Source organism: Lagenorhynchus albirostris, chromosome 19, assembly GCF_949774975.1.
Source record: "Lagenorhynchus albirostris chromosome 19, mLagAlb1.1, whole genome shotgun sequence".
NCBI lineage: Eukaryota > Metazoa > Chordata > Mammalia > Artiodactyla > Delphinidae > Lagenorhynchus > Lagenorhynchus albirostris.
In genome coordinates this window covers 48,179,963-48,192,488 of record NC_083113.1, presented here as the reverse complement: position 1 = coordinate 48,192,488, position 12,526 = coordinate 48,179,963, and the positions used below count along the sequence as shown (strand labels likewise).

General features: G+C 38.0%; 1 protein-coding gene across 5 annotated transcripts in view; it reads right to left on the bottom strand.

Moving 5' to 3' along the window:
• ZFP1 (ZFP1 zinc finger protein) overlaps positions 1-12,526 on the bottom strand; it is a 38,326-nt gene that overhangs the window by 6,879 nt on the left and 18,921 nt on the right. The window lies entirely within an intron of this gene.

The window sequence follows — 12,526 nt, the reverse complement described above, 5'->3', positions numbered from 1 at the left end:
CAACACTTCAAACTGTTAAACGTCTAAAATCTTCACCTACGAATTTACTTCTGAGTACAAGAATCCTCTTTAACCTATTCACATTCCCTGTCTACTGAATCCATGTAACTGTCCTCTTCAGTTATGACCTCCAGTTCCTTAACCTCTCCTTTTTCCAAATATCTCCAAAATCTACATTACGCTTGTCACCATCTTTAAAATACATGCCCCAGTCAGTGACTTTCCACCATCTCCCACTCATAACTCGTAGCCTCAGGAAAAGTCACAGAAAGTAAGAAAAAAATGAGATAAAGGTCTGAGCACTACAAATGACCTAGTTATATTGCACAAATTTTCAGGTAACCCAATAGTATTATTTTAGGACATCTTATAGGAATCTTTAGCCACATGGCATGGGAGCAGAGAATGCCAGTGGTGGGTCATCTATGCCTGAGATCAATGATATTGAGGTCAACAATCATGGAGTCAAGATTTTCCCAGCAGTAAATATTTATTCCCACTTTCAGATCACTTCTGAAATTATAGCTTTAAAAATAGGAACACTAGGAAATTTCCCAGGGACTAAATTAAGTACTAAGGACACAAGACCCAAGACCACTCTTCACCCTTATAGGCAAGCTATAGAACCCCTCAAGTCTTATCTTTGCTTCCTCTTTCCACTGCCACCCCAGCTATTACAAAAGCTTCCTAACTCTTATTTCCTGTCTCCTCTCATTCTCATCTACTCCACATTATAAAGCTAACGTGATTTTTCTAAAGTATAGCTCTACTCATACAATTACCTTGATTAGAAACATCATCCATCATGTCTTGAAATAAACTATGACTGCCTAGCATTCAACACCATTCAAATTCCTCTTCCATCCCTCTCTCCCCTGACTCCCCCTCTATGCACAGGTCCTCCCACTTAGGACACATCACAGATCACTTAGATGTGATCTTCCATAATTTGAGTCCCTACTCTCTTTTAAACCTGGAGTACTTTATTTGTATGTCTCTTGTGGCATATATTTCACTCTGCTTTTTTTCTTTCCTTTTTTAAAAAATGTGCCCTATTTCTTTTACTCTCCCCATTAGATGTTATGATTTTTTAGACCAGAAATTGTATCTCTGTATTTCTGTTAGCACAAAATACATGAGTACAAGTTAGGGACTCAAATAAAATAAAATAAAACAAAAAGAATTCTAATTGGGGACTTCCCTGTTGGCGCAGTGGTTAAGAATCCGCCTGCCAGTGCAGGGGACACGGGTTCGAGCCCTGGTCCGGGAAGATCCCACATGCTGTGGAGCAACTAAGCCTGAGTACCATAACTACTGAGCCTGCGCTCTAGAGCCTGTGAGCCACAAATACTGAGCCCGCGTGTCACAACTACTGAAGCCCGCGTGCCTAGAGCCTGTGCTCTGCAACAAGAGAAGCCACCGCAGTGAGAAGCCTGCATACCACAACAAAGAGCAGCCCCCGCTCACCGCAACTAGAGAAAGCCTGCGTGTAGCAACAAAGACCCCACACAGCCAAAACTAAATAAATAAACTTATAAAAAACAAAAAACAATACTAACTGAATGGTGCTCAGTATTCAAATTTTTCTCCCACTATTTTCTTGCTTCCTGAAGAGCCATGCCACACAATTCCTATAGCAATATCCTAAGTAGCTAGCTAAAATAATATAGCATCTGAACTGTACTCAGATTATACAAAAAAATTTGGTAATATCTGGTAAATCCTAAAATGTGGCTTATTTTCCTGAGATGTCATGCATGCCCTAGTATGCTTGTCTCTTCATTAAAAATGCTTTTTATTGTTTGTAATCTACATTACAAACAATAATAACAATTGGGAATACAATTGATTCCCAGATCAATTCTGGCTGAACTTGTTCTTGACAATTTATTTGCATTTTGGTATTGGTCTTATTAGTGGTAATTTAGCTCTTCAGCATCCAGGATATGGTCACTCTATTCATGGAGTAAGTATAAGTAAAATCATCACTACATTGTCAGTACAATGTAAGTAGAGACACAATGTGACTCATCATCACAGAGGCATAAGTCATGGGCTAAATAACCTTTCACAAAAGAAAGGAACAGCCCAGCCGTAAAACTGAGTAGAAAAAAAAAATCTTAGAAAATATATATAATTGGATTTAATAGCAGGTTAGATTCAACTGAAGAGATGATTAGTAAACCTGATGATAGATCAGTGAGAAATATCCAGACTGAAATAGAAAAAGAACAAAGGATGGAAAACACATCAAAATGCCTAAGAGATACGTGGCACAAAGTAAAGGTCTAATATACTTGCAACTGGAGCCCCAGTAAGAGAAGCAAGATGCAACAGAAACATATTTGAAGAGATAATGGCTGAGAATTTTCTGGAAGAGCTCACATCAGACTATAGAATACCTCTAACCCCAGGAATAAATATAAAGAAAACCACATTTAGGCACATCATAAAAAAACTAACAATCTCAGAAGAAAAAAAATACATTGTTTTCTGTTGTTTCAATACAAACACTGGAAGCCGGAAAGTAACAGAATACCCTCAAAGCGCTCATAATACTAGAATGTGAGTTGGCAAATATTTTCTATACAGGGCCAATTAGTAAATATTTTAGGTTTTGTAGACAGTATGTAGCCTCAACTACAACTAATCAAGTTGGCTGTTTTACCACGAAAGTAGGCACAGACAATATGTAAACAAATGGACATGGCTGTGTTCCAATAAAACTTGATCTAGGGACACTGAGATTTGAAAACATTTCATAAAAGATTAAGACCTTCAGAGAAGTTTAAAAACAACAACAAAAACCACAACATACTTTTTACAAGAGACAAACTTAAATAACACAAAGCTTGAAAATAAAAGGCATTGTAACGGCTAGCCCAGGAACATCACTAATTAGTTAAAACAAAATTCTAAAAATATGTATATACCATGATCCTCAAATTCTACTTAATGAATATAAAAATATCAGAAAAGAGAACTGGCTACCTCTAAAGTGAGGAGACTGGCTTTAATAGTCAAAAAGATTTTAGCATTGAGTGTGGTGACCTAATACCAGCAGTGACAGCATGCTAGGAGGGCAGAACCATGATATAGTGAGAGAGAGTAAGAGACAGAATTCATGTATGAATTGTGTAACAAACAGGAAAAAACATATTATGTGTGGAGGCAAATAAGCCAAGATGATAAATATTGACTACTGGATGGTGTAACTGGTTGATAGTTATTAGACTGAACTGTATTGCAAGTGATGACATTCAACTATTTGGACATACAAAAATGGCAATTTCATATAGCTCAACCTAATATGCTTTTATCTGTATTTCTGTGCATTTTCATACTTAACAGAATCAAACCAAACACAGGTAAGTGACAAACTTCCTTGGAGCTCAACCCAAAGAAAATGGTAAGAAAAAATAAAAAATAGTAAAAAGAAAGAAAAATAAAAATATTTTATGAATTACTAGGCAAACAGGAAGAGAAATCAGAAAAATTTAGACCCTGGGAAAAAGGAGAAAAGCCTGTAAGTTTCAGGAGAGAACTGAACAGGTCACATTCTGATAAATAGACAGGACTTTGTACTTGTTGAAATACAACACCAAAAAGCAATGACTTCAAAATTCTGAAAGAAGAAAACAACAAAAGCTGGGCAAATAAATAAAACAGTTTGCAGCTTAAAACAGAAAGCAACCACTGCAGGGCTACAATTATTGAAAAGATGGGTGAGCATGAAGGGAACTAAACATTCACACCAATGATAAAAGTGCTGAAAGGCAAAAATGATCAATCTTGAGTTTTATATCCAGCAAAATGTCCCTAAAGATATTTTCTAGACTATGGCACAGAGAAATAGAAATCAAGCAGAAAGTGACAGTATTGCTACATGGAATAAATAAAAATTGGATTTGGGTCTGCAAAACAACTGGGATTTGGGGGCAGAGTAATGGAGATAGGAAGCCATAGAGAAGGGGCTCTAAAATTCTGCATAAAAATTCACCTCAGGGCTTCCCTGGTGGTGCAGTGGTTGAGAGTCCGCCTGCCGATGCAGGGGATACGGGTTCGTGCCCCGGTCTGGGAAAATCCCACATGCCACGGAGCGGCTGGGCCCGTGAGCCATGGCCGCAGAGCCTGCGCATCCGGAGCCTGTGCTCTGCAACGGAAGAGGCCACAACAATGAGAGGCCCGCGTACCGCAAAAGAAAAAAAAAAAAATTCACCTCAGATCTTTGGCTGGCTCCTAACATGTGCAGGTGGAAGGCAAGCCTCCAGGAGAACTAGCAGAGTATAGCAGTTTTGTTCCACCAGATAGTTAAGTTATTGGCAGAATAAAACTTTACATTCTTTAGAGGGAATTATGCACCATACAACATGTCCAACACACAAAAATTACTAGACATGCAAAAAAATCAAAAAGCAATTAAAAGACAAAAAACCAAGAAATAGTCAAGAACAGACACAGTGATAATTCATGTATTAGAGTTAGCATACAAAGAGTTCAGATTAACTGTACAGTAATATGTTAAAAATATAGAAAAAAATAAACAATGCAGTGAAAATATGGAAATATTTCAAAAAAAAACTGGAATCTACAAAAAGAAAGCAAATGGACATTGTAGAACTGCAAAATGTAGTTTTTAACTGAAATTAAAAACTCATTGTATAGTCTTAAGAGTAGACTAGACCCAGCAGAAGATAAGAATTATGAATTTGAAGACAGGTAAATAGAAGATATTCAAACTGAAGCAGAAGAGAAAAAAATGGGGGGAAAGACAAAGCATTAACAAGATGTGAAGCATGGCCATAAAAGTCTAATGCACCATTCCTTAAAATGCTAAAAGGAAAAACAAAAAAGGATAATGTGTAGTCCCAGAAGAAGAGGAAAAAAGAATGGGACAGAAACAATATTTGAAGAAATAATAGCTGAGAATATTCCAAATTTGATAAAAGGCAATGACCACAAACCTAAGAAACTCAGTAAAGCCCAAGCAGAATAAATACAAAGAAAATTATACCTAAATACATCACATTCAAACTGCTGAGTGTCAGAGAAAGAATATCTTAAAAGAAGCCAGAGGGGGACTTCCCTGGCAGTCCAGTGGTTAAGACTCTGTGCTTCCACTGCAGGGGGGGTGCAGGTTCGATCTCTGGCCAGGGAACTAACATCCTGCATGCTGCACAGTGTGGCCAAAAGAAAGAAGAAAAAAAAGACGCACTTCCTTTAGGGAAGAACAATAAAAATGAAGAATTATTTCTTAATGGAAACCACACAGGTGAGACAGAAATGGAATTCATGTTTAAAGTACTGAAACAAAAATTAACCCTAGAATTCTATGCCCAGGGAAAATACTTTTCAAAATAAAGGCATACACAGATAAACAAAAGCTTTAAGAATTCACTGCAGTATACTGATTTCTGCTCTTGGATTGTAGTGAGATGGTATAATCCTAATTTGAGGTGATTACTACAGTATAGAAACTGTAATCCCTAGAGAAACCATTTTCTTAAAAAAAGAAACACACAAAGGAAAAAAGACACATATAGCACAGATGAAAAACAAACAGCAAGATGACAGACTTAAATCCAACTGTATAATGAACTTAATTACAGACAAAATAATAAGTCAATTTAAAGACGGTCAGGCTGGATAAAAACTATGACCCAACTATATGTTACTTAGAGGTAAGAAACACTATAAATATAAGAACACAAATAGGTTGAAGCAAAAAAAATGGAAAAGATATACCATGAAAATGCTAATCATAAAAAGGTAGATATACAGCCTGTGACTCTAGAGGCAGGGATGCCTGGACAAGATGGTGGAGTAGAAGGACCTGACCTCACCTCCTTTCACGGAAACACCAAAATCACAACCAACTGCTGAACAACCACTGACAAAAAAAGGACTGGAACCTACCAAAAAAGATATTCTACTTCCAAAGACAAAGAAGAAGCTGCAACGAGACAGTAGGGGGGGGGTGCATTCCTGATACAATCAAATCCCATAGCTGCCAGGTGGGCGACCCACAAATTGGAAAATATATTCACAAAGATTCTCCCACAGGAGTGAGAGTTCTGAGTCCCATGACAGGGTCCCCGGTCTGGGGGTCTGGATTGGGAGGAGGAGCCCTGAGAACATCTGGCTTTGAAGGCCAGTGGGGCTTGATTGCTGGAAATCCACAGGACTGGGGGAAACAGAAATATCACTCTTGGAGGGCACACACAAGGTTTCGTGTGCACACCAGGACCTGGGGAAAAAGCAGTGACTTCATAAGAGCCTCAGAGACCTACTTGCTGGTCTTGGAGAGTCTCCTGGGGAGGTGGGGGGCAGCTGTGGCTCACTGCAAGGACAAGGACACGGACACTGGTGGTGGAGAAACTGAGGAGTATTCACTGGCGTGAGCTGTCTTGAAGGCCAACATTTTGACACCAAGACCTGGCCCCACCAGATAGCCCAAAGGCTCCAGTGCTGGGACACCACAGGATAACCAACCAACAGGGTGGGAACACAGCCCCATCCATCAGCAGTCAGGCTACTTAAAGTCTTCTAAACCCACAGCCGCCTATAGACATGTCCCTTGACATGGCCCTGCCCACCAGATAGATAAGACCCAGCCCCACCCACCAGTGGGAAGGCACCAGACCCTCCCAACAGGAAGCCTGCACAAACCTCTTAGACCAGCCTCATCCACCAGGGGGCAGACATCAGAAACAAGAGGAGCTACAATCCTGCAGGCTGTGCAATGCAAAAATAGAAAGTTAAAGAAAACAAGATGGCAGAGAAATATGTTCCAGAAGAAGGAACAAGATAAAAAAGAACAACTAAGTGAAGTGGAGACAGGCAATCTACCTGAAAAAGAATTCCGGGTTATGACAGTAAAGATGATCCAAGATAGGGGAAAGAGAATTGAGACACAGACTGAAAAGATACAAGAAATGCTTAACAAAAAGCTAGAAAATTTAAAAAACAGAGATGAACAATACAATAAGAGAAATGAAAAACACACTAGAAGGAATCAATAGCAGAATAAATGAGGCAGAAGAACAGATAAGTAACCTGGAAGACAGAATGGTGGAAATCACTGTCATGGAACACAATAAAGAAAAAAATGAAAAAAACCTGACAACAGTTTAAGACACATCTAGGGACAACATTAAATGCACCAACATTCACATTACAGGGGTTCCAGAAGGAGAGGAGAGAAAGGGCCTAGAAAGTATTTGAAATAATAGCTGAAAACTTCCCTTACATGGGAGAGGAAGCATTCACCCAAGTCTAGGAAGCACAGAGAGTCCCAGGCAGGATAAACCCAAGGAGGAACATGCCAAGACACATACTAATCGAACTGGCAAAAATTGAAGGCAAAGAGAAAATATTAAAAGCAACAAGGGAAAAGTAACAAATTACATACAGGGAATCCCCATAAAGTTATCAGCTGATTTTCCAGCTGAAACTCTGCAGCCCAGAAGGGAGTGGCATGATACATTTAAAGTGATGAAAGGGAAAAACCTAGAACCAGAAATACTATACCCAGTAAGGATCTCATTCAGATTCAATGGAGAAATTGAAAGCTTTACAGCAGGCAAAAGCTAAGAGAATTCAGCACCACCAAAAGGTCTTCACAACAAATGCTAAAGGAACTTCTCTAGGCGGGAAAGAAAAACCCACACCTAGAAACCAGAAAATTACAAATGGCAAAGCTCACCAGTAAAGGCAAACATAAAGGTAGGAAATCATCCACACAAAAATATGCTATCAAAACCAGCAACAGTTAGAAGAGAAGTACAAATGTAGCGTATTGGGAATATACTTGAAATTAAAAGACCAGCAACTTAAAAACAACTTTGTATACATATAGACTGATACATCAAAATCTTTTGTACCCACAAACCAAAAATCTACAATAGATATACACACAAAAAAGAATCCAAACACAACACTAAAAATAGTCACCAAATCACAAGAGAAGAGCACAAAAGAGGAAGAGAAGAAAAAAGACCTAAGAAAACAACCCCAAAACAAAAAAAGGCAATAAGGACATACATATCAGTAATTATCTTAAATTTAAATGAATTAAACACTCCAACCAAAAGACACAGACTGGCTGAATAGCTACAAAAACAAGACATGTATATATGCTGTCTACAAGAGACCCACTTCAGATGTAGGGACACATACAGACTATAAGTGAGGGGATGCAAAAAAGTATTCCATGCAAATGGAAATCAAAAGAAAGCTGGAGTAGCAATACTTATATCAGACAAACTAGACTTTAAAATAAAGAATGTTTCAAGAGACAAAGAAGGACGTACATAATGATCAAGAGATCAATCCAAAAAGAAGATATAACAATTGCAAACACATATGCATCCAACCTAGAAGCACCGCAATATATACAGCAAATTACTAACAGCCATAAAAGGAGAAATCGACAGTAACACAGTAATAGTGAAGAACTTGAACACCCCACTTACATCAATGGACAGATCATTCAGACAAAATCCATAAGGAAACACAGACCTTAAATGACACATTAGACCACATGGACTTATTGATATTTATAGAGCACTCCATCCAAAAGTAGCAGAATACACTTTCTTCTCAAGTGCACGTGGAACATTCTCCAGGATAGATCACATGCTGGAGGCAAAGCGAGCCTCAGTAAATTTAAGAAAATTGAAATCATATCAAACATCTTTTCTGAACACAACACTATAAGATTAGAAATCAACTACAGAAAAAAACTGTAAAAAACACAAACACGTGGAGGCTAAACAATATGCTACTAAACAACAAATGGATCACTGAAGAAATCAAAGAGGAAATCAAGAAAAACCCAGAGACAAATTAAGACAAAAGCATGACAATCCAAAACCTATGGGACAAAACAAAAGCAGTTCTAAGAAGGAAGTTTATAGCAAAGCATTCTCACCTCAAGAAACAAGAGAAATCTCACAAAAACAACCTAACCTTACACCTAAAGAAACTAGAGAAAAAAACAACAAACAAAACACAGAATTAGCAGAAGGAAAGAAATCATAAAGATCAGAGCAAAATAAATGCAATAGAGACAAAGAAAATTAAAGATCAATGAAACTAAAAGCTGTTTCTCTGAAAAGGTAAACAAAATTGATAAACCTTTAGCCAGATTCATCAAGAAAAAAAAGGGAGAGTGCTCAAATCAATAAAATTAGAAATGAAAAAGTTACAACAGACACCACAAAAATACAAAGGCTCATAAGAGACTATTGCAAGCAACTATATGCCAATAAAATAGACAACCTAGAAGAAATGGACAAACTCTTAGAAAGGTACAACCTTCAAAACTGAACCAGGAAGAAATACAAAACATGAACAGACCAATCACAAGTACTGAAATTGAAACTGTGATTTAAAAAATTCCAATAAACAAAAGTTCAGAACCAGATGGTTGCACAGGCAAATTCTATCAAACATTAAGAGTTAACATCTATCCTTCTGAAACTCTTCCAAAAAATTGCAGAGGAAGGAACACTCCCAAGCTCATTCTACAAGGCCACCATCACCCTGATACCAAAACCAGACAAAGATACCACAAAAAAAAGAAAACTACAGGCCAGTATCACTCATGAACATAGATGCAAAATTCAACAAAACAGTAGCAAACCAAATCCAACAATACATTAAAAGGATCATGATCAAGTGGGATTTATCCCAGGGATGCAAGGATTTTTCAATATCTGCAAACCACTGAATTAACAACCTGAAGAATATGCCACATTAACAACTTGAAGAATAAAAACCACATTATCTCAATAGATGCAGAAAAAGGGACTTCCCTGGTGGTCTAGAGGTTAAGACTTTACCTTCCGATGCAGGGGGTGCAGGTTCAATCCCTGGTTGGGGAGCTAAGATCCTACATGCTTTGTGGCCACAAAACAAACAAAAAACATAAAAAACAGAAGCAACATTGTAACAAATTCAATGAAGACTTTAAAAATGGTCCACATTAAAAAAAACCAAACAAAAAACAAACTGAAAAAAAAATAGATGCAGAAAAAGCTTTTGACAAAATTCAACACCCATTTATGATAAAAATCTCTCCAGAAAATGGGCATAGAGGGAACCTATCTCAACATAATAAAGGCCATATACGACACACCCACAGCTAACATCATTCTCAATGGTGAAAAACTGAAAGCATTTCTTCTAAGATCAGGAACAAGACAAGGATGTCCACTCTCGCCACTATTATTCAACATAGTTTTGGAAGTCCTAGTCCCAGAAATAGGAGAATAAAAAGAAATAAAAGGAATCCACATTGGAAAACAAGAAGTAAAACTGTCACTGTTTGCAGATGACATTATACTATACTTAGAAAATCCTAAAAATGCTACCGGAAAACTACCAGAGCTCATCAATGAATCTGGTAAAGTTGCAGGATACAAAATTGATACACAGAAATCTACTGCATTCCTATACACTAAAAACGAAAGATCACAAAGAGAAATTAAGGAAACAATTCCATTTACCATCTCATCAAAAAGAATAAAATACCTAGGAATAAACCTACCTAAGGAGGCAAAAGACCTGTATTGAGAAAACTGTAAGATACTGATGAAAGGAATCAAAGACAACACATATGGAGAGATATACCATGGTCTTGGAGTGGAAGAATCAATACTGTCAAAATGACCATACTACCTAAAGCAATCTACAGATTCAACACAATCCTTATCAAATGACCAATGGCATTTTTTCACAGAAGTAGGAAAAAATTTTTTTAAATTTGTATGGAAACACAAAAAGACCCACAATAGCGCTTCCCTGGTGGCGCAGTGGTTGCGAGTCCGCCTGCCGATGCAGGGGACACAGGTTTGTGCCCCGGTCTGGGAAGATCCCACAAGCCGTGGAGCGGCTGGGCCCGTGAGCCATGGCCACTAAGCCTGCGCCTCCGGAGCCTGTGCTCCACAATGGGAGAGGCCACAACAGTGAGAGGCCCATGTACCACAAAAAAAAAAAAAAAAAAAAGACCCAAAATAGCCAAAACAATCCGGAGAAAGGAAAGCAGAGCTGGAGGAATCAGGCTGCCTGACTTCAGACTATACTACAAAGCTACAGTAATCAAACCAGTATGGTACTGGTACAAAAACAGAAATATAGATCAGTGCAACAGGATACAAAACCCAGAGATAAACCCATGCACCTATGGTCAATTAATCTATGACAAAGGAGGCAAAAACATACAAAGGAGAAAAGACAGTCTCTTCAATAAATGGTGCTGGGAAAACTGGACAGCTACACGTAAAAGAATGACATTAGAACATTCTCTAACACCATACACAAAAACAAACTCAAAACGGATTGAAGAGCTAAATGTGAGGTCAGATACCATAAAACTCTTGGAGGAAAACAGGCAGAACACTCTGATATAAATGGCAGCAGTATCTTTTTTGATCCACCGCCTAGAGGAATGAAAATAAAACAACAATAAACAAATGGGACCTAATTAAAGTTAAAAGCTTTTGCACATCAAAGGAAACCATAAACAAAAAGGCAACCCACAGAATGGGAGAAAATATTTGCAAACAAAGCAACCAACAAGGGATTAATCTCCAAAATATACAAACAGCTCATGCAGCTCAAGAGCAAAACAACAACCCAATCAAAGAATGGGCAGAAGAGCTAAATAGAGATTTTTCCAAAGAAGACATATAAAATGCCAAAAAGCACATGAAAAAATGCTCAACATTGCTAATTATTAAAGAAATGCAAATCAAATCTACAACAAAGTATCACCTCAGAAGAGTGAGAATGGCCATCATCAAAAAGTCTACAAACAACAAATGCTAGAGAGTATGTGGAGAAAAGAGAACCCTCCTACACTGCTGGTGGGAATTTTAAATTGGTACTGCCACTGTGGAGAACAGCACAGAGGTTCCTTAAAAAACTAAAAATAGAGCTACCACATGACCCAGCAATCCCACTCCTTGGCATATATCCAAAGAAAAGCATACTTCAAAAAGATACATGCACCCCAATGTTCACTGCAGCACCATTTACAATAGCCAAGACATGAAAGCAACCTAAGTATCCATCAACAAAGGAACTGATAAAGAAGACGTGGTACACACACACACACACACACACACACACACACACACACACACACACACAGGAATATTACTCAGCCATAAAAAATAATGAAATAATGCCATTTGAAGCAACATAGATGGATCCAGAGATTATCATACTAAGTTAAGTAAGTCAGAGAAAGAAAAATATATGATATCACACATGTAAAATCTAAAAAAATGACACAAATGAACTTATTTACAAAACAGAAAGACTCACAGACTTAGCAAACAAATTTATGGTTACCAAAGTGGAAAGGTGGGGAGAGGGATAAATTAGGAGGTTGGGATTAACATACACACACTACTCTATAACAGGGGGGAGGAGTCAAGATGGCAGTGTGGGAAGACGCAGAGTTCACATCTCCCCACAACTAGGGCACCTGCCAGACACTGGTGGGGGACCTTGACGC